Here is a 25,196-nt window from a genome sequence, read left to right as displayed (position 1 = left end):
TTCTATGTTTATAATCCACTGTTGCCTATTCACATCTGCCATTAACTTTCTGTTGCCTTTTGCAAAATTCTTAGTTTCAGTTCTTTGGAGATGGATATCCTATGACTTCTGTCCATCAGATGCCATAGAATACAATCAGGATGTGTTGGTAAATGTTTAAGAATCAGATCTGCAAAAAAAAAAAAAGTATGACATGAATTTTTAAGTTCAACATGCATAATTAACACTTTCTACATTCACTTTTTAAAGTCTTGACAATCAAAACAGTAAATCAGGTCCTGATTTGTAGCATTTACCCTTTTCTGAGGTGTAAATATTCACACAGAACATTTAACAATTGGCTCACTAGAGCCGCTCCAACATGCCCCTGAAACAATAGCCAGGTAGCTATATATTTGCTATTTGCTATTTACTAATTGCTAAACTAATAGACTACAGCAGTACCACTCTTGTTCTCTATCTTTAGCATGTTTCATTGCTGTTTAATATGGTCTCTGTAGGTTGTCCTGCATTCTACTGTCTTGCTTATATAAGCTTCTCATTTATTTGAATATATCATATTGTTTCTCTTTATGCTAAAGTATATTCCATTGCATTAATATACCATAATTTGTTCAGCCAGCTTCCAATATATGGACACACAGTTAGTTTACAGTGATTTTTTTCTATAATAAATAGTTGTTGGTAAGAATATTTCTGCATAGAGAAGTATCTTTGCTTTAATGTTACTAATATTCTTGGTGTACAGAACTCATAGTGGGGAATAATTTGATCAAAGGATATGATCCTTTTTTGTAAATTTTATTTTCAAATCTCAGTTTACTCTCCTAAAAAGTGTAAATAATTCCCAGCAGTGATTATCTTGACCTAAAAAATCCTGCTTTATTGATGCCTTTTTAAAAATTTGACATTTCCTTTCTCAAGAATTTACCTCTATACCAATTATTCTTGTAATGATAGAGCATAGTTGAGTAAAACAAAACAACTCATTGGTTATATCTGACAATGTATGCTTCATGCTGTATAGCCAACCATCTCTCTGCAAAAAGGAGAAGAAAGCTATATTTCACCATAAGTCACCCTGAGGTCCCGATTTGTCACTACATTGCTCAGAGTTCTAATGTCTTTCAGCTTCTTTTCCTTTATGTGATTGTAGTTACTTTGTGCATTATTCCCTTGGGTCTGCTTATTTCTCTCTGCATTAAGAATTCTTCATAGTCAGCAATTTTTAGTGCCATATTTTCCCAATTACCTTTATATATAACACCACATTCTGTTCAGGCTATTAATGGGTTTTTTCCCCTCCCTTCCTCCCTCCCTCCCTCCCTCTCTCTCTCTCTTTCTACCTCCCTCCCTCCCTCCCTCCTTCCTTTCCTTCCTTCCTTTCCTTCCTTCCTTCCTTTCCTTCCTTCCTTCCTTCCTTCCTTCCTTCCTTCCCTTCTTCTTCCTTCCTTCCTTCCTTCCTTCCTTCCTTCCTTCCTTCCTTCCTTCCTTCCTTCCTTCCTCTCAGAAAATACTGCTGTGAATATTTTTATTTATAGATTTTTTTTACTTCTTTTGGGCACATTCTCAAAGTAGTATAGTTGAATCAAAAAAAAAACATGTACAGTTTACTGATTTTCCTTATATCCAAATTATTTTCTAGAATGGTGGGGCTAATTTATAGTTCCACCAACTAGACATTAGACTATCTAGTCTTTCAAAATGGCTCCTACATCAAAATTTTTGTCACCCATATCAAGTGCCCAGATTGGCTCACTGACTTGGACCCCTTCTTGACTTTTGATAAGTTCTCTTTTGCCATAAATAGATTTCAAGTAATGCTTTCCTCATGGTTATTTTTTTCCAGTCATCAATAGAATCCTCCTCCAGTGGCTCATTACAACATGGAGTTGACCCTACATTTTCAAAAGCTATACCAGTGAAACCCAAGCTCTGTCAGGTTCTCTTCAAACTGAAAAAGATTTTGTGCACAGATATAGGGGAGGTCCATATATCTGTTGTCTAAGAACCATTGTATCTCAGTGCAGAAAGATTCATTAGGGGAAGGCTGGTCACTAGGTAGTGAAGGGTTCTTTTTGATTTAAGGTTTGGTTTAAGGAGGTAGTGGGTTCTCCTCATTGAGGTGTTTAAATGAAGACTAGATGACCACTGGTCCTCAGGGATAGTGTAGACTGGGATAGTTGTAGTTCAGGCTTTGGCTGGATTGGATGGCCTTGGATGTTCCTTCAGTCTCAGTGTTTCTGCTATTCTGAGATTTTTACAGTATTTTGGATTAGCTATGTGGGTGTGTGGAATAGATGGAGACTATAACTTGCTAATTAAACTAACATAACATTTCTATTAGTACTTAATATGTGAGCTTTTAAAATAATGCTGCCAATTTTACACGTTTAGTTAATGGTTTTGTAATGACATTCTAAATAGTGTTTGCCTCATTTAAAATGGTTTGAAATTAATTTCCTGTTAAAGATCCAGGACTCCATGATCAGTCAGGCCCCCGACAAGATCTAAAAGTAGCAGAAAAGATGGTATCTTGATAGTTGCATAAATTAGCTCAACTTCTTATTAAAAACCAAGAAATCAAACTTTGCTGTAACTTGTAAGTGAAAGTACCCAATTCAAAACTTTATTTGACAAATGTTGATCATGTACCTACTATGTGTAATTACGCTGCTAGATACTATGGGAAATATAAAAGAATATATTACATGCTCCATCTCATTAGGGGTTTACAATCCAGTCAGCAGAATATACACACACATTATAAAATGTATCTATGTATATATATGAACATAAATGTGTATGCATGTATGTATGAGTATGCACACATATATTCACACTCATTCAAGGCTGTATCTATTAAGTGTGGTATGAAAGAAATAAAGTATGAAGAGTCAAAAGAGAGGAGGGCTCATTTCTGCCCCAAGATGACCATAGAAATTCTTCATGGAGGAGGTGAAATTTGAGCTTGGCCTTAAAGGATTAGGCAATATTCCGATGGACAAAGATGGAAGGAGGGACTGTCTAGAGAGAGGGGAAAAACAGTGTAATTATGACAAAGGAATAAAAGTGGGGAAATGTGACTAAGTAGTCCATTTAGACTAGAGAATGGGGTTTTCTTCTGTTTCTTCCTTCCCTGTTACTCCTCCAAATCCTTAAGGGGAACTCTAGTCTTTTAATTTCTCATGTTTTCTTAGGCAATCAATGCTTCTTTCATTTTCTCTGTAACAAAAATGTGCACTTTCATAATTATCCATTTCAATGAACTTTTTGTTAAGTGGCCTTACATTTCTCTGTCTTTGCCTTATTTTTCCATTTTGCAAAGAAAAAAAGTCCAATCCTGTATTGTCTAATTCATTTTCTTTGTTTCTTTTTTTCCTTTGTTCATTCCTTTGTTTCTTTCTTCGTTTCTGTTTGTTTCTTTTTCCTTCCTTCCTTCCTTCCTTCCTTCCTTCCTTCCTTCCTTCCTTCCTTCCTTCCTTCCTTCCTTCCTTCCTTCCTTTCTTCCTTCCTTCCTTCCTTCCTTCCTTCCTTCCTTCCTTCCTTCCTTCCTTCCTTCCTTCCTTCCTTCCTTCCTTCCTTTCTTCCTTCCTTTCTTCCTTCCTTTTCCCTTCCTTCCTCCCTCTCTCTCTCTCTCTCTTCTCTCTCTCTCTCTCTCTCTCTTCTCTCTCTCTCTCTTCTCTCTCTCTCTCTCTCTCTCTCTCTCTCTCTCTCTTTCTTTCTTTCTTTCCCCTTACCATTTGCCTTAGAATCAATATTATGTATTGGTTCCAAGGCAGAAGAGTGTTAAGGGCTAGGCAATGAAGGTTAAGTGTTTTGCCCATGATCACATAACTAGGAAGTGTCTGAGGTCAGATTCAAACCCAGGACCTCCCTTCTCTAGGCCTGGCTCAATCCACTGAGCTATCCAGCCATCCTCACTCTAACATATTTTCTGTGTGTCCTGTCCAGTACATCACCCAAATACCTCTACATCCCTTAACACCAACTATTTGTTAGATATTTCAAACCAAGATAAGTCAAATGATTTTATTATAAAATCATGTAGCAGGCATGGCTAAGATGAGGAATAGAGAGAGGAGAGCCTGTGAGTCAATAAACATTTATTAAGCACCTAATATATGCCAATCATTGTACTGTGATAGAGATATTAAAAAAAGGTGCTTTCAAGGGATTTACAATCTAAAGTTGGAGACGATATGCAAAAGCAACTATGTCCAAACAAGATGGATATAGACAGGATAGATAAATTGGAGATAATCCGTAGAAGGAAAGTACAAGCATTAAAAGGACTGGGAAAGTTGATCTGCAGAAGATGGGATTTTAGCTGTGACAAATATTAAGCCTGGGTCCAGAAAGAAATTTCTAGATGGGAGATCTTTCCCTGTATTTTGATTTTCTAGGAGGCTGCATTCTTATGATATAAGGTAACTATATTAGAAGGTATGGTCTAAAGCCAAAAGGAGGGCAAAGAGAAGGGAAAGGCTCCCTCAGTTGGGAATAAGGCTGGGAGGGAAGTGATATGGAAATGTTTTTGGCAGTTGAAAAGCAATAGTCAGAGCTCATTTCTGGGGGTGGTGCCAAGATGGCAAGTAATTTAGAGCAGCTCTGTGCCACCATGAGAAATCTCTCTGACCAAGATTAAAATATCTCCACAAAATGAATACAGAAGTTAAAGAACCAACATGCAGAGTGAAACAACTTTCAAAAAAATAAAAACACAAAAGGTAGACAAAACATCAGGGGCATGGGAGTGAGAGTAGAGTAGAGCCAGCAAGAATCTAGAAAGAAGGGAAAAGCAAGCCACACACCACATTCACTGACCAATGTTTGGGAACCTATGCCCAAGTCCTGATCCTGAAGTCCTATATCCAGATCCTGAAATCCTACCTGGGCAAATAGTGGTTCAAGCCAACCTATACACTTTGAAATTTCAAAGCTGTGGAAAAGTCTGAACCCCCCCTTCCTCAGTCTATGGAATTCTAGTCTGGGCTAGAGATAAGGACTTAATTCACACTTTGGTGTGTTTGATAAGTACTAAGTACTAAGACCCAAGTACTAAGTGCTGATCTTTTTGCCTAAAGTTCACACTGAGAGCTCTAAGACAGGGCAATCAAGAGTATGCCTGATTGGATCAAGTACATAGCCCCTGACCTGATCAAGATCAGAGTGATATTAAAAGCTTACACTTAAGCCTGAGACAAGTCTGTAAGCTATCAGCATCTCAAGGGTCAATTGAATCAGCAGGGAGGAGAGGGCTTTTAGAGCTCACAGCCCTCAGAACATTACATCATCCCTCAAGGCTACCTATAATTAGATAGGAAAAACAGAACAGAAAAAAACACCTAACTCTAAAGAATTTTTATGGAGACAAAGAGCAAGGTACAGACACAGAAGGGGACTGTGAAATCAAAGGAAACATATGCGAAGTCCACAAGAAAAATATGGATTGGACATAGATTCTGGAAGAACTCAAAAAAAGACTTCAAAAACCAATTAAGAGAGGCAGAGGAAATGTGAGAAAGAGAAATGAAAGTGAAGCAAGAAGAAATGGGCCAGTTAAAAAAGGGAATGAATCTGGAGCCTAAGGAAATGAGACAGAAATCCTGGGACACTGAAATGAGAATGGAGTGGAGGGGCTGCCCCCTAAAGATCATCTGGAGGATCCAAATTCAATTTATGAGCATCATAATTCAATAATAACAGCTAATGTTTACTTTGGCTCTTTAAGATTTGTGAACCACTATTGTAAATTTTAGATTTTCTCCATTTTGCTTAGTCTTAGAAATTCTAGCAACCAGGAATGTATACACCCCACTTAAGGATTAACTGTGAAGAGGATGGCCTATGACCAACATGTGCTAGCAAGTGACAAATAAGAAACAACTGACAGACCTCCTGGGCTGTCCTAAATCAAGCTTAAGCTACCATTGGTACATGTGAAATGCAGGAAGTGATGTAAAGAACAGTTTATATATTTTGCGTCACTTCCTCTCTCTGGCCTCTCTCATGGAGATGTAGCTCTTGCTCACAGAGATGTTGGTCTCTGTCAGCAGCATGGGGAGTGCTGGGCAGCATTTGGCGTGCTTGCAGTTCTTGTTGTGTTTTTGGCGTTTTATGGTTTTCTGGTGAAGTGACTGGGAGAAGTTCTTTGCGTGCTTGGTGAGTGGTTTAGGCTGATTCTTTTTTCCTTTACCTCCTAAAACACTTTCCTTCTAGGAGGCCCCTCATCTTGGAGGAGGCCTTGTGGCTGGAAATCAAACTAGATTGAGAAAGCCCCTTGGCCTAGGCCTCTGAACTCCTATCTGGCTTTCCAGAGCAGTCCAATTTAATTTTCTCTCTTCTTAATTTCTTCCCTCTATTGTAATTAAACCACCATAGAAATCCCAAACTGACTTGAGTATTTTATTTGGATTGAATTAATCCCTGGTGACCACTAGTACAATATAGTCAGTCAATAACTCCTAATTTTACCCCTTACACTATCCATATACTATCTCGTCTGATTCTGAAAAACTCTATAAAGTTGGTGCTTTTATTATCTCCATTTTATAGACAAAGAAAATGAGGTTGAAAGAGGTTAAATATCATGCAGCTACTAAGTATTTGAGACCAGTTTAAAGCCTAATTTTCTCTGACTCCAAACCCAGTGTCCTGTCCAGTATATCATCCAATACCTCTAAATCTCTATCACCAACTGTTTTTTAGATATTTCAGACTAGATGTGCCAAACATCTTAAACTCAACATGTCCAAAATTTTGTTCCTTTCCTCCCACCCCCCCCCTTTTTTTTATTAACTTACATATTTCTATCAAGGACGTTGCCATTTTTCCACAATCCCAAATTTATAACCTTGGAATTATCTTCAACTTCTTCTCCCTCTTCCAAAATACCCAATACATTGCCAAATCCTGTCATTTCCACCTTAACAAAATCTATCACATAAAACCCCTTTCTCATCACTCACGTGGATATCATCTTTCTACAGGCCCTCATCACCTATCACTGGAACTATTACCATAGTCTTCCAATTCATCTTCCTGCCTCTCGTCCTTATCTTTTCCAGTTCACTCTTCTACTCAGTAAACTCTAATGGCTCCCTATTGCTTTAGGTTAAAGCATAAAGTCTTCTCTTTCACATCTGAAACACTTCAGAAACTAGCTTCATCCTGCCTTTGTAGCTACTATATATTATTCCCTTTTGCATACTTTACCCTCCAATCATTATTAGTACCCCCATTTCTTTTCTCCTTCAAGCTCTGAATCAATTCTTTATATTTTCTTGTGATTCCAGGTCAGTAGGGTTCTGACCATGGTGGCTTCCAAACTAACTATAACTATAACTATAACTATAACTATAACTATAACTATAACTATAACTATAACTATAACTATAACTATAACTATAACTATATATATATATCATCTAGAATAGTCAGTCCCCATTGAAACATTTTCTTCTAAGGGGCAACTAGGTGACTAGAGTCAGGTCTGGAGACGGGAGGTCCTAAGTTCAAATCTGGCCTCAGAAACTACCTAACTGGGTGGTCCGGGCAAGTCATTTAATCCCCATTGCCTAGTCCTTAGCTCTTTTTGTCTTGGAACTGATACCTTGTATAGATTCTAAGACAGAAGGTAAGGGTTAAAAAAAAAACACCATCTTCCAACAGACATTCTCCACATATGTACTTTGCTACTACAAAGTAATGCTCAAATAGAAGCTACTATTCTTTATCTTACTATCTTTTTTAGAGATACAATTTTCTCCTTTTCCTATACCTATCTGGAAAGAAAATCTTATAATTTTTTCTTAGCTATATATACAGGGTGTTCTCTTTTATATAATTATCCCATTAATTGGTCTCCATTCTTTTTTTTTAAACTTATGTTTCAGAATCCGTAGCTTCAGTTCTGCCTTTCTCACCTCCCTGCCCCACCTCTTAGCCTCTTTCCCTTTTTGTCACTGTTATACCCTTTGTATTTTATGTCTCACTGCACTTCAATTAAATGCCAGCCCTGTTACCACCACAGAGGAAAAGGGCAAGGGGGCCACCATTGTTTTACCTTCTTTCTAAATGCTTCTTTATTTTTCTTCTTGCAGATGTTCTAAATGCCATCCAAACTTAATGCGACCCCCCCCCAAAGCTGTGTTTTTTCCCTTTAGTATATTATACTACAGAGGATTCATTTAATTTCTTCCCTAATCTATATTTCTAATGGCATAATAACATGCTACATCATCCCTGGGATCGACCTTAAGTTCTGGTAAATCTTGTTAGACAAATGGAGAGCTGGTAGGTGTCGTACATTAGTTATAAAGTCTGAAGTCACTTTTAGGACATCTTTCCCTGAAGAGAAAAATTCAAAGATGGAGAATATGTTAATAAAACACATTGGAGCTTCTTGAATGTGACTGTATGCTAATGTTATCCCATAATAAAACAAGGATGTTCCTCCTCTTTGCTAAAATTAATTTTTCCCAAATTATTTGTAGGCCTACTCTTCATGACCAGCAGTTTCCTATATCCATATATACCCTTTGTTTCTAGTCTAAGTCTGATATTCTCACTTTATAGATGAGGAAGCGGAGGCCCCCAAAATACAAATGATTTGCCCACGATTTTTATCTTCCCGTACATTTAGTTAAGAACTGAGGTGGTATGAATGTGATATGTATTCTCCAAACAAGTGGGCAAAACCAAAAGTATGGTAGAAAAATCCTCTGTGCAGGTTGAGTTTTTATCCACTAATGCTCAGTAACTGTCAGAATTGTCACCATCCTAAGCTTCTCTACAGAAAGAATACATTGTCATTCATGAGCTTTACAATTCTCCAATTCCATGTTCATTTGAAGAGCTGTGAACCACATCCTGCTTTGATGTCTTCCTATATTTTTTGTGTTGGTGCAAATCCTTATTACACTTCGAAAAAAAGGGAAAAAATCACTTTACCACATTGGGGATCAAGGCAGAGCCCTCCACTTGTTCTAGTAAAAATAGCCAAGAAGAACACTTAAATGTGATAGAGAAAATTAGACCCAGCAGCATGCATGTGGCTGGGTGGGGGTGTCTTCTGAATCATTCTCCCAAATTTAGCAATGTATTTTTTAAAAAATCAGCCTTGCAGATCTGTTTCCCAGATATTCTGTTATAGCTCTGTAGATCTCTTACATAATTCTGTGCCACAGGCTTGCTGAATAGATGGTGGAGAAGAGGACAACACTATCCACAGGGACCTACAGACCACAAAATGATTCTTCATTAAAAACAATCAGAGTCTCAAGAGAACCCAGGCAACTCAACATTTAATAGTGACACTAGCTGTGTGACCCTCGGCAAGTCGCTTAATCTTGTTTGCCTCAGTTTCCTCATCTGTCAATTGAACTGGAGAAGGAAATGGCAAACCACTCCAGTATCTTTGCCAAGAAAACCCTAAATGGAGTCATGAGGAGTCAGACATGACTCAAAAACAACTTAATAACAAAAACAGTTTATGTGTAAAACTCTGTGAAGTCTCCAGGGATTTAAGGACAAAAACGAAACAAATCTATCCTTAAGGATCTTACCTTCTTTGAGGGGTGTAATACCTTGTTTGCTGTAAATAAAGACAATTGAGAGGGGAGATAGTACTAACAAATTTGGAAAAGGGGATCTGGGAAGGCTTCATGGAGGCAATGGTATTTGGGCTGAACCTTGAGGATTCTGAGAGATGGAGGTAAAGAAGAAACATATTGTAAGCCTGGGGAATGACATGAACAATGCAGAGCTAGGAGATGGATTTCAAAAAGATTAGTTTGGCAGGAATGGAAAGTATGTGTGTAGAGGAGTACTATAAAATAAGACTGGAAGAGTAAAGTAGATCAGTTTTGGAGGGCATTGAATGCCAGGCTGAAGGGTTTGTGTTTCCATTTGCTTCTCTAGTCTTTAGATACCACTAAGCTCCAAATGTCTTTGAGCATTGCTAGACTCCCCTCTCCTTTCTTATGATTAAACTTGGAATTACTGGGTAGCCCAGTGGAGAAAGGCGTATGAAGGGTCAAGACAAGAAGGAATGTCCAATAATGCAACTTTTGACTTTTTTTCCTAGAGGTTAAAGCTTTATTAGAATTAAGAATACTGGAGGAAAAAACCCTATCTTATTTATCTTTGTATATCTTTAGAGCCCAGTACATAGCTTGGGGGCTTAACATGTGCCAATAAGTTTAGGTACTTAGTAAATATTTTTCTCCAAAGGGAGCCAGATGAAGAGTTGATTGAAAAACCATGTAAGAGCAGGAACTAGAGATAAATATCTGTAGCCTGTAGGTGAGATGATTTAAGTCATGACAATTATCTTTAAGTATTCCCCCCATGAACTTCTTTATTTTAAAAATAGTTTGAAGCCTTTCTATATCATCTGTCTCTTTACCCTCTCAGAGAAAAATATTTAATAATAAACAATTTAAGAAAAGAAAAAATGATCAAAAGTAGAGAACAAACTGAAAAAGTTCGACACTATATGTAATATCCCACTCTCATGGTCCTCCACCTTTGTATTTAAAAGACTATCAGAAAGAAGAGGGAATAGGCTTGTTTTCCTTCGGTTCTAGAGTTACAGAAGATTGAGAACAATTGGCTGAATCTGCAGAGAGGAAAATTTTGGCTCAATATATAGAAACAAACACTAGGGGATAGTCATTCAAGTTTCTAGACCCCATAAAGCTGTCCTACATTGCCACTAAATTTTCAGAAGAAAATAGAATAGCTAAACTATATTCTATGAGTATTTGTGTTTCACATGTATGTATGTGTGAGAGAAAGAGACAGAGAGAGACAGAGAAACAGAAAGTGACAAAGGCAGAAGCAGAGAGACAGACATCACACACAATAGAGAGCAAAAGCCATACAAATAATGAAACTTAAAACCATAGAGAATAGGATCTGTTATTTGTTTCGGTAGTAGAGAAGGAAGAATAAAAAATATCTGGTTTTAGGAAATGAAAGTTTTATCTGGAACATCTATGAACTTGTGCCTACAATTAAAATGTTCTTTTGCAAAGTTAGCAGGTATTATTTTCATCCATGGTCTTTAAAATCAGCAGCGAGATAGCTCCCAAGCTAACAGTAGGGTGAAAACTACACCCTGGGCACCAGCTGCTCATCTAGTGCGAGTGAGTCTTGGTGCCTGTTCAGAAAACTGCTAATTTGATAATTACCTGTCCAGAGTATTGACTGGTGACTTGGCAGTTCATTAAAGTCCAGTAGTTTTATTCCCAAGGTAGCTTGTTAATCTTCCTTTAATACCCCAATCTGCTTGCACTGCGAACAATTGGACTCGATGAGCCCCAAGACCTCTCCTATGCTAAGATTTCACAACTCTCTCCCCTCCTCTTCTTTTATCTGCTTGAGATCTTGCTTCATTGTGCCACTCCTTCACTGCCATTGCCTGTCATTTATATGTATGCCACTGACTGGTAATGTTTCCATCCTTTGACATTAAATTGCATGCACCAATGAAGTTTTTCAAGGATAAGGATTAAAAAAGGGAACTAAATAGCCAGTTACTATAGATGATCCCTCTGATTAATCATAGCCCTAAGACAGTGTCTGCTGTTCATTCTAGACTGCTCTCATATACACACATTTCCTGCCCCAGAACTTTCTAAGAGCCCAGAAAATTAGTGGTTTAGAATACTGTCTATTAAGTAGAGACTGGCTAAGGTATCTTCAATGGGTTTTTTATGGCAAGAGAAAGGGCTGAAGCTGATGGGGGAGGGGGCTATTCTTGTGACTGATTAAAGTATTGGACTTAGATCTGGCTTCTTCTCCAGACCCTTCTCCCTTTCTAAATGGAAAAAAGGTCTTTCCCTCTCCTGCTCCATGCAAAATTCAGAAGATAAGGAAGTATATCTTTTTTCTAAAAATCCATTAAAAAGTATATAACAATTAAACATTAAAAACCCCTTTAACAATCATAATTTGAGCCTGATGGTCATTCATTCATTCATTCATTCATTCAATCATTCATTCATTTGTTCAATTAGCAAACATTTGCTAGGTACAAGGCATTGTGGGAGATCCAAAGCCTAAAAAATATATATACCTTGCCCTGAAGGGACTTATATATTTCAGTTCTCTATATTCATTGATATAATTATATGATTTCTGTTAGTTTTGTTATTGATGTGGTCAATTATGCTGATAGTATATAACAATGTGGAAAATACCAATAATACAAATGATAACAATAAAAAATCCCCAATAAGAATATATCAACAATAAAAAATTCCCAATAAGAACATATCAAAGCAGAACATGGAAATAAAACAGATATTTTTGGTCCTTTAAAAAATGAATAGTAAAAAAATGAAAATGATTTGGAGTCTATTTAATGATCACTATTTGATTCTTATCTTTGCTCATGGCTACTAAGTTTAGAATGAAATCTATTAAAAAAGAAAACTAAAAAAATCCAATGTGCATGCTAGTAGCTCTATGAGATTGTGATAGAAAATATTCAATGTCTCAAAAAAGCCTCTTACCAAAGTAGTATTTATCCTTTATTTCTCATCTCCTATCTGCCATGGTATCTTCACAGAGCTCCAAACCTCCTGGGTGACTGAAAATCTCACATTTTCGGCAGAGAACAGCTATAGCTCTCAACTCTTCTCTATAACTGGAATTTGGTCAGTGTAGAAAATTTAATGGAAGTAGTTAAATGACCTTTTAAATGAGGTCAAACTAGTGTGTGCATTGGCTTAGTCTGTTTCCTAGCCTGATATAGCACCCCTCACTTGATAAAATGGAGGAAGGCTCAGAAGGTGTTATAGAAGATGATGCTTACATGTGATACAACATCTTCCTGCCTAGTCCTTTAGTTTGCTGAACATGAAACTTCAGTTTATAGCAGAGCCTGATGATTTTCCCCTGGGATGCATACAACAGACATCAAAGATTGAAACTGAGCACACAGTCACCCAAGCCCATATTCTGATCTCAGCTGTTCTGTAGCCAGCAGCTTATTGAAGATACAGGCTCAGGTTATGGCTACCAACAACCCAGGAGTCCAGCTTCCACATGTTGGCTGGGAGGGAGACTTAGCCCAATTACAGTAGTTCTCTCCCCTTTGGAACCGTAAAATTGCCCCATCTGAAGTATCTCCCAAGGACAAAGGACCAAGAGGAATTGCAGACCTAGAGAGATGTCTCATGATTTCTCAGCATCTCACAAATTTGTTTTCTCCTCTGATAAATTTGTCTGAACTTCTGGGAATCACTTTACTCTTTATAGAGAGAAATCCATTAGTCAAATATCTACCATGTAACAGTTTGACACTGTAGATAATATCACAGCAGTCTTGCCCTCAAGGAGTTTGCTATCAGGATATGACAACAATGTTATAGGACTATAACACAACGATAGAATACACGATTACTTTTTAGTTCTCTACAGCTGCTAGAATATTAAATGGAAATCACACCTGTGGTTTTAGAAAATGGAAGCAAATTTTAAAAAGGAGTCACTGAAGCTATTAGAGATAATAGTGTACTTTCTATTTCTAGCTCCATCTTCCTCCTTAGTTATGGCCACACATGGCATGAGGAATTTGGAAATAGGGGCATCTATTGCTCAGACTGTGTAAAACCCTATCATTTTCTTATTTCCTCTGTTCTGGGCTTATCATATGCCAGGCTAGTCACTGTGATTAATTACAGTAATGTACCATACCAACTAATTTGTACATGGTTCTAAATACATCTTTAATTTGTAACCAATTACTTTGAAGAAAGTCATTCTATCAAATCCCTTGGGACTTTTAGGACTACCTGTCTGCTTCTTGAAAGAGGCAGCCCAGTTCATTCTAAAATTATTTATTTCCCTTTAGCCAGTGAAAGACTGGAGAGAGTCTCCAAATATCATGTAGAGAAAGGATGAGAGGTTATCGAAACCCTCTTTTAATTAGCCAAGAACCACGTGTCCTGGACTTGTTGGCTCTGAAGCTGCTGCTTGCAAAAACATAAATTTCACTTTAGATATTCAACTCAACAAACATGTACTGAGTGCCTGTTACATGCCAGGATCTGGGCTAGGCATATGAGGGAGGAAATCTGAGATCAGACAGGGCAACCAGTATGGGCTGGTAGAAAGGGTCTAGTGTAGTGAGGGGATTCAAGTTTAACAAGAGCAACAAAAGTTACGACAATGGCAGCAATGATGATGACAATAATAAGTGTCATGAATAAAAAAAGAACTAGATTTGTAATCATTACGACCTGGACTGAGTCCTTCTGATATATTCCCTGTCTCTCTCTCTCCTCTCCTATCTGTCTCTGTCTGTCTCAGAGAGAGAGAGAGAGAGAGAAAGAGGGAGGGGGAGGGAGAGAGGGACGGAGAGAGGGGGGAAGAGAGAGAGAGAGAGAGAGAGAGAGAGAGAGAGAGAGAGAGAGAGAGAGAGAGAGAGAGAGAGAGAGAGAGAGAGAGAAGAAGAAGAAGGGAGAGAGGGAGAGAGAGAGAGAGAGAGGGAGGGTGTTGGGAGTAGTTTGGGAGGAGACAGAGATAAAGAAAAAGGCAAACAGGAACAGAAAGAATCACATAGGCACAGAGACAACCAGCCAGAGACATAGAGTCAGAGAAAAAAAAGAAATTATGATCAGACCCTAAAAAGATCAGTAGAGTGCATTGAAACAGGAGCAACTTCACGAAATCTCACTGATTTAACATTGGGCAATATGGAATGTGCTTTTCTTACCATGAACTTGGGAAGCTTAGGTGAAATTAGTGTCTCTTAAATATAATTGAAATAGGTGGCAGCTAGGTAGCTCAGTGGATTGAGAGATAGGCCCAGAGACAGGAGGCCCTGAGTTCAAATTTGACCTCATATACTTCCTAGCTATGTGGCCCTGGACAAGTCACTTGACCCCCATTGCCTAGCCCTTACCACTCTTTTTTTTTTTTTAATATTTTATTTGATCATTTCCAAGCATTATTCGTTAAAGACATAGATCATTTTCTTTTCCTCCCCCCCCCATCCCCCATAGCCGACGCGTAAGTCCACTGGGCATTAGATGTTTTCTTGATTTGAACCCATTGCTTTGTTGATAGTATTTGCATTAGAGTGTTCATTTAGAGTCTATCCTCTGTCATGTCCCCTCAACCTCTGTATTCAGGCAGTTGCTTTTTCTCGGTGTTTCCACTCCCATAGTTTATCCTTTGCTTATGAATGGTGTTTTTTTCTCCTGGATCCCTGCAAGTTGTTCAGGGACATTACACCGCCACTAATGGAGAAGTCCATTACGTTCGATGATACCACAGTGTGTTTGTCTCTGTGTACAATGTTCTCCTGGTTCTGCTCCTCTCGCTCTGCATCACTTCCTGGAGGTTGTTCCAGTCTCCATGGAACTTCTCCACTTTATTATTCCTTTTAGCACAATAGTATTCCATCACCAACATATACCACAGTTTGTTCAGCCATTCCCCAATTGATGGGCATCCCCTCATTTTCCAGTTTTGGGCCACCACAAAGAGCGCAGCTATGAATATTTTTGTACAAGTCTTTTTGTCCATTATCTCTTTGGGGGTACAGACCCAGCAGTGCTATGGCTGGGTCAAAGGGTAGATATTCTTTTAGCACCCTTTGGGCATAGTTCCAAATTGCCCTCCAGAATGGTTGGATCAGTTCACAGCTCCACCAGCAATGAATTAATGTCCCTATTTTGCCACATCCCCTCCAGCATTCATTACTTTCCTTTGCTGTTATGTTAGCCAATCTGCTAGGTGTGAGGTGATACCTCAGAGTTGTTTTGATTTGCATCTCTCTGATTATAAGAGATGTAGAACACTTCTTCATGTGCTTGTTAATAGTTTTGATTTCTTTATCTGAGAACTGCCTATCCATTTCCCTTGCCCATTTATCAATTGGAGAATGGCTTGATTTTTTGTACAATTGATTTAGCTCTTTATAAATATGAGTAATTAAACCTTTGTCAGAGGTTTCTATGAAGATTTTTTCCCAATTTGTTGTTTCCCTTCTGATTTTAGTTACATTGGTTTTGTTTGTACAAAAGCTTTTTAGTTTGATGTAGTCAAAATTATTTATTTTACATTTTGTGATTCTTTCTATATCTTGCTTGGTTTTAAAGCCTTTCCCCTCCCAAAGGTCTGACATGTATACTATTCTGTGTTTACCCAATTTACTTATGGTTTCCTTCTTTATGTTTAAGTCACTCACCCATTTTGAATTTATCTTGGTGTAGGGTGTGAGGTGTTGATCTATTCCTAGTCTCTCCCACACTGTCTTCCAATTTTCCCAGCAGTTTTTATCGAATAGTAGATTTTTGTCCCAAAAGCTGGGATCTTTGGGTTTATCGTATACTGTCTTGCTGAGGTCGCTTTCCCCCAGTCTATTCCACTGATCTTCCTTTCTGTTTCTTAGCCAGTACCAAATTGTTTTGATGACTGCTGCTTTGTAATATAGTTTTAGGTCAGGGACTGCAAGGCCCCCATCATATGTGTTTTTTTTCATTATTTCCCTGGATATCCTTGATCTTTTGTTCTTCCAAATGAACTTTGTTATGGTTTTTTCTAAATCAGTGAAGAAGTATTTTGGTAGTTCAATGGGTATGGCACTAAATAGATAAATAAGTTTGGGTAGGATGGTCATTTTTATTATATTGGCTGCCCTTACCACTCTTATGCCAATACACAGTATTGAAATATTGATTCTAAGATGGAAGGTAAGGGTTTAAAAAATTAAGGTAATCAGAATAATAATGTAAGAGGAGAGCCAGAAGAGGATAAAATAGATACTGAAAGGTCTTTTTGTCATTCTATGAAGCTGACCAAAAACATATTCTAGAAATGCAGGATTTCTTTCTTTTGTTCATTTGCTTAATGGAACAGTTGGTTTTCCAAGTGCTGAATTCCAGCTGTTTCACTTTAAGGGATGACTATGGAGCATAGGAGAAATTTTTCAAAGAATAAGTAAACTACTTGTGCATAACCTTTACTCTGAAGATTCATGGATCCTGTTAGATTATTGCTTGTGGGTTTTCCTCACTAGCTCTGGAGTATGTGAAACTAATAGGCCATTAACCTAAGGGAGCATCAAAGGAGGATGATAATTACAGGAAAACTAATAAAATTGTTAATGTCATCTTGGATTTGTGCAAGTTGAATTGGAAAGTTCATAGTGTTTCTTATCTATTACTACATAAAATATCATATTACATCAAAGCAGTTAATTCAGTTAAGTTTGATGAACATTTATTAAAAGCCTACAGCAGAACAATTCTTGTATTTATCTAGGCAGAAATGGGGAAATGGAGGCATATTGCAGTCAACTGATTTGCCTAACAATAGAAGGTCTGTGGCTAAGACAAAACAGTCACCCCCACCCTGCCCCCTTCCACTACTGAAGACTCTTTCTAATTAAATAAATCTGTCCTTTCTAATTTTTGCTTGTTTAATATTTTATAGAAAACATTCTCTACTGACCTATCTTCCAAGGTTGTTGTGAAGATAAAGTGAAATAATATTTGTAAAGCACTTAGCACAGTGCCTAATACAAAGTAAGTACTACAGAAATGATAGTCATTGGGTGCAGCTGGGTGGCTCAGTGGATTGAGAGCCAGGCCCAGAGATGAGAGGTCCTGGGTTCAAATATTACCCCAGACACTTTCTAGCTGTGTGGCTCTGGGCAAATAAATCACGTAACTCCCATTGTCTAGCCCTTACCACTCTTCTGCCTTGGAACCAATACAGGTATGGATTCTAAGATGGAAGGTAAAGGTTTTTTAAAAAAAGAAATGTTAGTAGTTATTATTAAATAGCACTTGTGTTTGCCTACCAATCGATTAAGGAAAATCTCTCCTGACAAAGAATTAGGGGAACACAGCAGATCCTCCTATGCCTCTTCCGTTGAGGAACTTGGGATTTTTTAGGTGATGATAAATAGAAACCAAATCCCTCTGAAAATTTTGCTTGAAAGAGAGAAGGAAAGGATATTTATTGACAACTAGAAAGTATTTGATATTTTGAGGAAATTCCTATCAAATATCTAATGAAAATTATATCTATAAATTAATAATGTAATTCTTAACAGTAACTTTAAAGATGCAAGATCCACAGTCATGTCTAATAGGGGGCAAAAATGAATTATGTGGGTTAGCTAGGTGGCTCAATGGAAAGAGAGTCAGACCTGGAGCAAGAGGTCCTGAGTTCAAGTTCAAACATTTCTTTTTTTGTTGTTGTTAATTTACTTTTTAATACCATACCAAACCATTCAAGCATTATTTTATAAAGCTAGAAAAATAATAAAATTCATTTAGAAGAACAAAAAGGTCTAAAGTACCAATGTAATAAATTGAAAAATGGCCAGAGTAATCTAATGTTTGATAAACCCAAAGATCCAAGCTTTGAGGGTAAGAACTCTCCATTTGACAGAAATTTCTGGGAAAACTGGCAGGATGGTTTCAGAAAATCCTGGATGGACTTACATTAACTGTTACAGTGTGACACCGTTAGAACCAGAACACTGAATATAATAATAGAAATATTGTAATGCTGATCAAGTGTGAAAGACTTAGCTACTCTGATCCAGACAATGATCTTAGACAATTCTAAAGGACCCATAATGAAAAATGCCACCCACCTTCAGCAAAGGAAGTGATGGACTAAATGCAGATTAAAGCAAACATTTTAAAAAAACTTTATTTTGTCTTCTTAAAATTTTGGGAGTCTATATTTTCCTTTGTAACACCACTACTATGGAAACATGTTTTGAATGACTTTATATATATCTCAGACATTTCTTAATTGTGTGACCATGGGCTAGTCACTTGACACCAGTTGCCTAGACTTTACCATTCTTCTGCCTTGGGATGAATACTTTGTTTCAATTCTAAGACAAAAAGTAAGGATTTAAAAAAATTAATTACTAATAGATAATCTAAATCCAGCCATCTAATCATCAGAGCACCAATTCATGTGTGGTTTATTAAAAGACCATTTGCATTGGTGAATGGATCTCAGATGGATAAAGGATACAAGGAATATGAAAACTTCCAGGGTTTTCTCAAGACCTATATAGTTCCAAATCCTCTGCCAGTCACCAAATACCAAAATAACATTTATGTGAGCAGTTTAGGAGGCTGGGACTGTTCTTGTTATTAAAATAAAAGCTCCACCCCTTGCATCATTAAAAAGTCTCACTTTATACTTTGCCTTGATGATTTGATAATGCTAATTGACTGAACCAATTGGACATTATTTTGTGAATTCATGATTGATATTTGGGGTGGCTTGGCATTGACTCATATTTGGGACCCTCACTAACCTGGAATATAGGTGATTATTATCTGGTGTGTGTGTGTGTGTAGGGGATGGCAAGGTGAGGAAGTCCTCTAATTAATAATTTTTCATAATTTGCCTAGGATTACATATTCATTGCTCATTGAGTTGGTTCTTCCACCTTGGGAGGTAGATATTATTACAGGATGGTCAGCCTGCAAGTTAAGTTACTTAAAATGATACTGAAAATAACATTGGAAGAAGCTACTCTTACCTTTGCCAGGGGCAAAAGGCAGTCAACTTCTTGCAAAAATTACAAAGGAAAAAATGTTTAAACTTTTATCATGCAAACTATGTGTTATAAGCGACTACTAAAATTCCTAACTTTTTGACATGCAAGCAAGAAGTATTTCATGAACCTATACTTAATAATATAAATATTCCTTCTATTTAGGAGACTCCCCAAATGAGAGTTGAACTTGCAGTTTCAGTATAATGAATGCAGAGGCTTGGTCCATTGCTTAACCTTACTCCAAATAGGCAGAAATGTAGTACCTTAAATGCTAAGTTGGATCATATTAGTCAAATATACTGATACACAATAAAAAGCCCACCCTGGATACCAATTCAATGAAATATTTGTTGCTGTTTAGTCATTTTCAGTCATGTCCAATTCTTCATGATTCCATTTGGGGTTTTCTTGGCACAGATACTTGAATGGTTTGCCATTTCCTTCTCCAGTTCATTTTACAGATGAGGAAACTGAGGCAAACAGGGAGTAACTAACTTAAGTGACTTGCCCGAGGTCACATAGCTAGTAAATATCTGGGGTCAGATTTGAACTCAAGAAGACGGGTCTTCCTGACTCCAGGACTGGCACCCTATCCATTGCTCCACCTAGGTGCCCTCGGTGAAATATTAGTAAACACCTACTATGTGCAATGCCTCTCTAATTGGAAGGCACAGAGAAGACTTCAGGGGGACATGACTGCTGTTTTAAAGTTTGGAGGGGTTGTCATATGGAAAAGGGACATAACTTGCCCTGTCTGATTCCCAAAGGCAGAACTAGGACCAATAGAGAGAAGATACAGGGAGTCAGATGTCAGTTCAAGATGAGAAGAGACTTGTTAAAAATTAGGGCTCTACAAAAAGGAATCGATTGCCTTAGGAAACAATGATTTCCCTGTCACTAAAGGTAGAAAGCTAGGACCAACAGGAAGAAACCACAAGGAGCCACATTTCAGTTCAAGTTAAGTGAAAACTTGCCAACAATCGCTGCTGAAGAAAAGAGGAATGATTGGCCTTAGAAGGAGATGCTTCAAATAGGTCTTCATGCAGAGGGTTGGATTATAACTCTTTGGAGAAATCAGATAGGAATCACTATTCAGGTGTGGGTTAAACTGGATGACCTCGGAGATTGTTGCCATCTCTGAAATGCTGTGATTCTGGAATGAGGAACTATGGGAATTCAGAGGACAGAAAGATTATTTCCAGTAACAGAAGTCAGAAGAGGTATCATTGAGAAGGTAATATTTGAACTTGACCTTGAAGCTCTAAAGGGAATAAAATTCAATTAAAATGGTTTGAATACAGGGTAGTACACTTTGGAAGGAGAGAAAAAAATCCTCAGGTCAATTTCTGTTGTGGTGAAAGGTACAACATTGCCAGTAATAGAGAAAAAAGAAAAAGAACAACCTGCTCACAGGTATTCTTCACAGCAGCAGCTAATTTCCTAACATCTCTGATGTGACCCCCTTTTCAATTAAAAACTTATTAACTTTGAATTGTCACCCAGAAACCACTTCCTAGGGCCATGTTAAAAACAGAACCTTTTAGAGAATCAATTAAAACAAAATAATTTTTCTCTTATATCTATATTGAATGGCACAATAGAAAGAAACCAACATGGGGAATCAAAAAACCTGAGTTCTGGTCTCAGTTCTGAAAATAATTTAATATTTTACCTTAAGTGAGTCACATAGAGCCTCTCTGCTTCCTGGTTTCTTTGAGAATAGGTTGAGGAGATTTCTAGAATGATTTCTAAGTTCTCTTCCAGCTCTGACATCATAACTCTGTGAGTTCTCTGCCAATTTGCAATCTCTCACATGAATAATATGAATTGCCATGTTCCTTCTTAATGCAATGTATAAAGTATAATAATACTGATAGCTAATATTTATAAAGCACTTAAAAGATTGGCAAAATACTTTACAAATATCATCTAATTTTATCCTCATGCCAGCCTTAGAAGGAAGAGTTATTATCTTTTTTTTATAGATGAGGAAACTGAGGCAGACAGAGGTAAAGCAACTTGCCCACTGTCTTAAGCAAGATCTTAATTCAGGCCTTCTTGACCTGAGGCCCAGTGCTCTATTGACCATGCCACTTAGCTACCTAATACTTGTATAACATTCATTATTCAGTAATATCTCTCATGGGAAAACATGGTCTAGGAGTGGCTATGTGACTAAGTGGATAGAAAACCAGGCCTGGAGATGGGAGGTCCTGGGTGCAAATCTGGCCTCAGACATTTCCTAGCTGTATGACTTTGGACAAGTCATTTGACCCTAATTGTCTATCTCTTCTACCTTGGAAATGATACTTAGTATTGACTCTAAGACAGAAGGTAAGGGCTTAAAAAAAAGAAAAGAAAAATATGAGCTAGATATTCTTGGAGTAACCTTATGGTATTAGCTGATTTTCAGAATCAGCAGGGAAAAAAGTAGGTTCAAGGGAAATTTTGAAGAGACAGTTTAAACCTTGGTGGCCATTGGATGTCACTGGCATTCTTCTTGAAGGAAACTTAAACTTGTTTTGGGATTCTAGGCCAAACTTGAGGAAGCCCATATTCCCTAGATACCTCTAGGAAAGGTGGACTCATTTTTATAAAATTGTAATAAAATCATCCCTGAGGGCAATATGAGGTCTAGTTTCTTGTCAGATTGATAACTTTTTTTTAATTAACTAAAACCTTAAAAATTATTAGGAAGCTAAAAGCTTCTGAAGCAATTAATGCTCTACAGAAGCTGTGTGGGTTGCCTCAAGAGGTAATGGATTCATTGGAGGTATTCACGCAGGCTGAATGACCACTTGTTGGAGAGGTTGTGAGAGGATGCTTGTTCTGTTCCTGCTGGGGCTAAATGGCCTGTGGGATCTTTTACAACTTCAAGAATCTCTTATTCTGTCAAGCCTTAATAAGAAATATTAACATTTTGATAGACCTTAAGTCTTGGAAAGTAATTTCTTTGTAATAATCCTATGAGATATTGTTAACTTTGCTAGTTTCATTTTATGGAAACTGAGGCACAGAGATTTGGCTTGCCCATGTCATTGTGGTATGTTTCAGTATTGTAGATTTGGAGTTGGTAGGTCTAGGTTTGAATTCTTACTCAGCCACTGACGTTCTTTGGACCTAAACAAATCACTTACCCTTTCTCAGCCTTTTTTTTAGATTCCTCATCTGTAAAATGGGAGAATTGGACTAGATAACTTTGAAAGTCCTTTCTAGCTCTAAATCTAAGTTGGTAACAATGATAATAATATGCTATAGTTTGCAAAATGCTATACATGTCATTTCATTTGATCCTCACAACAACCTTGTGATGTAGATGTTATTATTATCCCATTTTACAGCTGAGAAAGGTGAAACAAGTGACTAGCCCAGAGTCGCACAGCTAGTAATTGATTGAGGTTGGGTTTGGACTAAAATATTCCTGTTTCCAAGACCAACATTCTTACCAATTGTACCCACCTTGATGCCTAGCAAATGACATTAATGCATCTATCCTAGCTATGGTCCCAACCCTCATGGTCTTCCTCAGACCATGAAGCAACCCCACATGGCTTCATAGTCCAATCCCAGAAGCACAGTTGATTTCTGATCATTACTACTGAGATCTCAGCAGGAGCCTTTTCACTCATAGAATAAAAATAACTCTCCAAATGGGCAAGAATCTCATTAGCTGAGGTAACTTAGGAACTCAGAGAACTTCTGTTGGTCTCTCTTGAGCTAGGCAAAACAGATCCAGCACCACTCATGTCAGGTTTGTGCAGCTACCTTCACTCCTTGATCCCCAAATCTCTTCTGGTGCCCTCACCTAAGTTTCGTTTTTTCCCCTTTCAGGTTAGGTAAATGAGAGGGAGAAATTTCCCTCTACAAGACAAAAAGGAGCCTGACTTTGAGCCCCACTCCCTGGAAACCAAAGAGCAGACAGATAGCAGGGCTAGTCTCTTCTCTCCTACATCTTCAGAAGTCTTCATAATTATCCAAAGGCATATTATCTTTGAATTCCTAGCCCCCTTCCCACCTCAGTTGAATACATCCTCATCCACTTCCAGCTCAGAACCTAGTTCAAAGTCTTTACCAGAGACAGTACACCACTAAGAAAAGCATCAGCCACCAAGAGCTTCAGTTCACATTGGATACATTCCCATTTGCATTCATTACAGAAGTAAGTAAAAGCAGAGCTTGATTTTATTTTTCTCAGAGAAAGGACCACTAAGCTTTCTGGTCCTCCTCCAGCCTGAATGGTATTTAGCTGAATCAGATTCTATGGACAGTCAGATATTGTTATGTCCATTCCTAAGCAGAAACCTTACGACTCTCCTAGAGTTAAAATAATGGTGCTTCTTGGTGGCTAACAGGGAACTCACTCTCCTCATTCTTCTCTGTCCTGTCAAGCAGGGAATATTCAACTAGACCACTTTCCTTTTTCTAGAGGGAATTCAATTATTTTCTATAATTTTGTGTTTGTACGTGCATCTGTGTTTGTGAGAAAAACAGAGAGAAAGAGGAGAGGGAGGGCAAGCAAGCAAGAGAGAGAGAGAGAGGGAGGGAGAGGGTGGGGGGAGATATGTTTAGAAAGTGGATGGCATGCTATGTTGTTACCTCGCTGGGTTAATGTTTAAATTTTTTTTCTAAGACCTTTACCTTCCATCTTAGGATGAATACTGTGTATTGGTTCTAAGGCAAAAGAGTGGTAAAGGCTAGGCAATGGGGGTCAAGTGACTTGCCCAGGGTCACACAGCTAGGAAGTAGCTGAGACCAGATTTGAATCAAGGACCTCCTGTCTCTAGGTCTGGCTCTCAATCCACTGGAGTAATGTAAATATTCTTTGTTCTGAGGTATTGGGTTGTGGGTGGGTGGGTGGGGAAGCACATGGAGTTTTCCAATTCCTGGCTCAGAACACCTGGTACTTTGGTATCAAATCAAGAGATTAGTCTTCCTTTTTTGGTATCCTGTTTCTCATCGGGTATGGGTAGACCTTCATAAATTGAAAGGTGGTCAGAGTTGGCCTTGAGCATCTGTTACTCACTACTATTTTCCTTTACACCATCATCCAGGTGCTCAGTTCCTTAATTAATGCACTTATAGTTACTGTATACCACTCTGCAACATGCAATGTACTACTATATGTTTAGCTCCCTTCTAGCATGTTCTGCTTCTGTCCCTGCTCTACAGAGCTTTGTGGCCTTAGCTGCCAGAGCAAGTAGCTTGAGAAGTTGAGAGTAGGGCCTTTTGGAGGAGACAGAGCCATGAGGAAAAAGAGATTCCTGGATGGTAGTGCTGAGAAATGCAGCCAGCAGTAGTGCAGAGTGGCAGAGGTTTCTGAACAAGAGACAAGAAGTTACCAAACTGAACTGGGAATAGTAGGAGTCAAGCTGATCTGGTGGTAAGAACTATTTGGAAAGAAGATGGCAATGATGATTAGGTAGTAGCAGTAAGGAGCCAAGCTAATGGGAGTAGAGCACAAATTCCAGAGGGAAGGAAGTGGATAAATGAAACTGGGCAAGACCCTCAGGCCCTGATAGTAGCGTGCAAGTCAGGCTCTTGATTCAAAGGTGTTGCCAGTTTTGGGAAGTCCCTGCAACTTGGAGTGTGTGTGTGTGTGTGTGTGTGTGTGTGTGTGTGAGTGTGTGTGTGTGTG

General features: G+C 38.1%; 1 long non-coding RNA gene across 1 annotated transcript; it reads right to left on the bottom strand.

Annotated features, from left to right (window-relative positions):
* Positions 1-6: 6 nt before the first annotated feature.
* LOC103106606 (uncharacterized) lies at positions 7-21,392 on the bottom strand. Its single transcript, XR_001627721.2, has 3 exons — positions 21,234-21,392; positions 8,259-8,352; positions 7-169 (listed from the first exon to the last, which is right to left on the bottom strand). It is a non-coding gene; the product is annotated as an uncharacterized LOC103106606 (long non-coding RNA).
* Positions 21,393-25,196: the final 3,804 nt, after the last annotated feature.

Source organism: Monodelphis domestica, chromosome 2 (genome assembly GCF_027887165.1).
Source record: "Monodelphis domestica isolate mMonDom1 chromosome 2, mMonDom1.pri, whole genome shotgun sequence".
Taxonomy (NCBI): domain Eukaryota; kingdom Metazoa; phylum Chordata; class Mammalia; order Didelphimorphia; family Didelphidae; genus Monodelphis; species Monodelphis domestica.
Note: the sequence above shows the minus strand (reverse complement) of the source record. Positions and strands in the feature narration are given on the sequence as shown.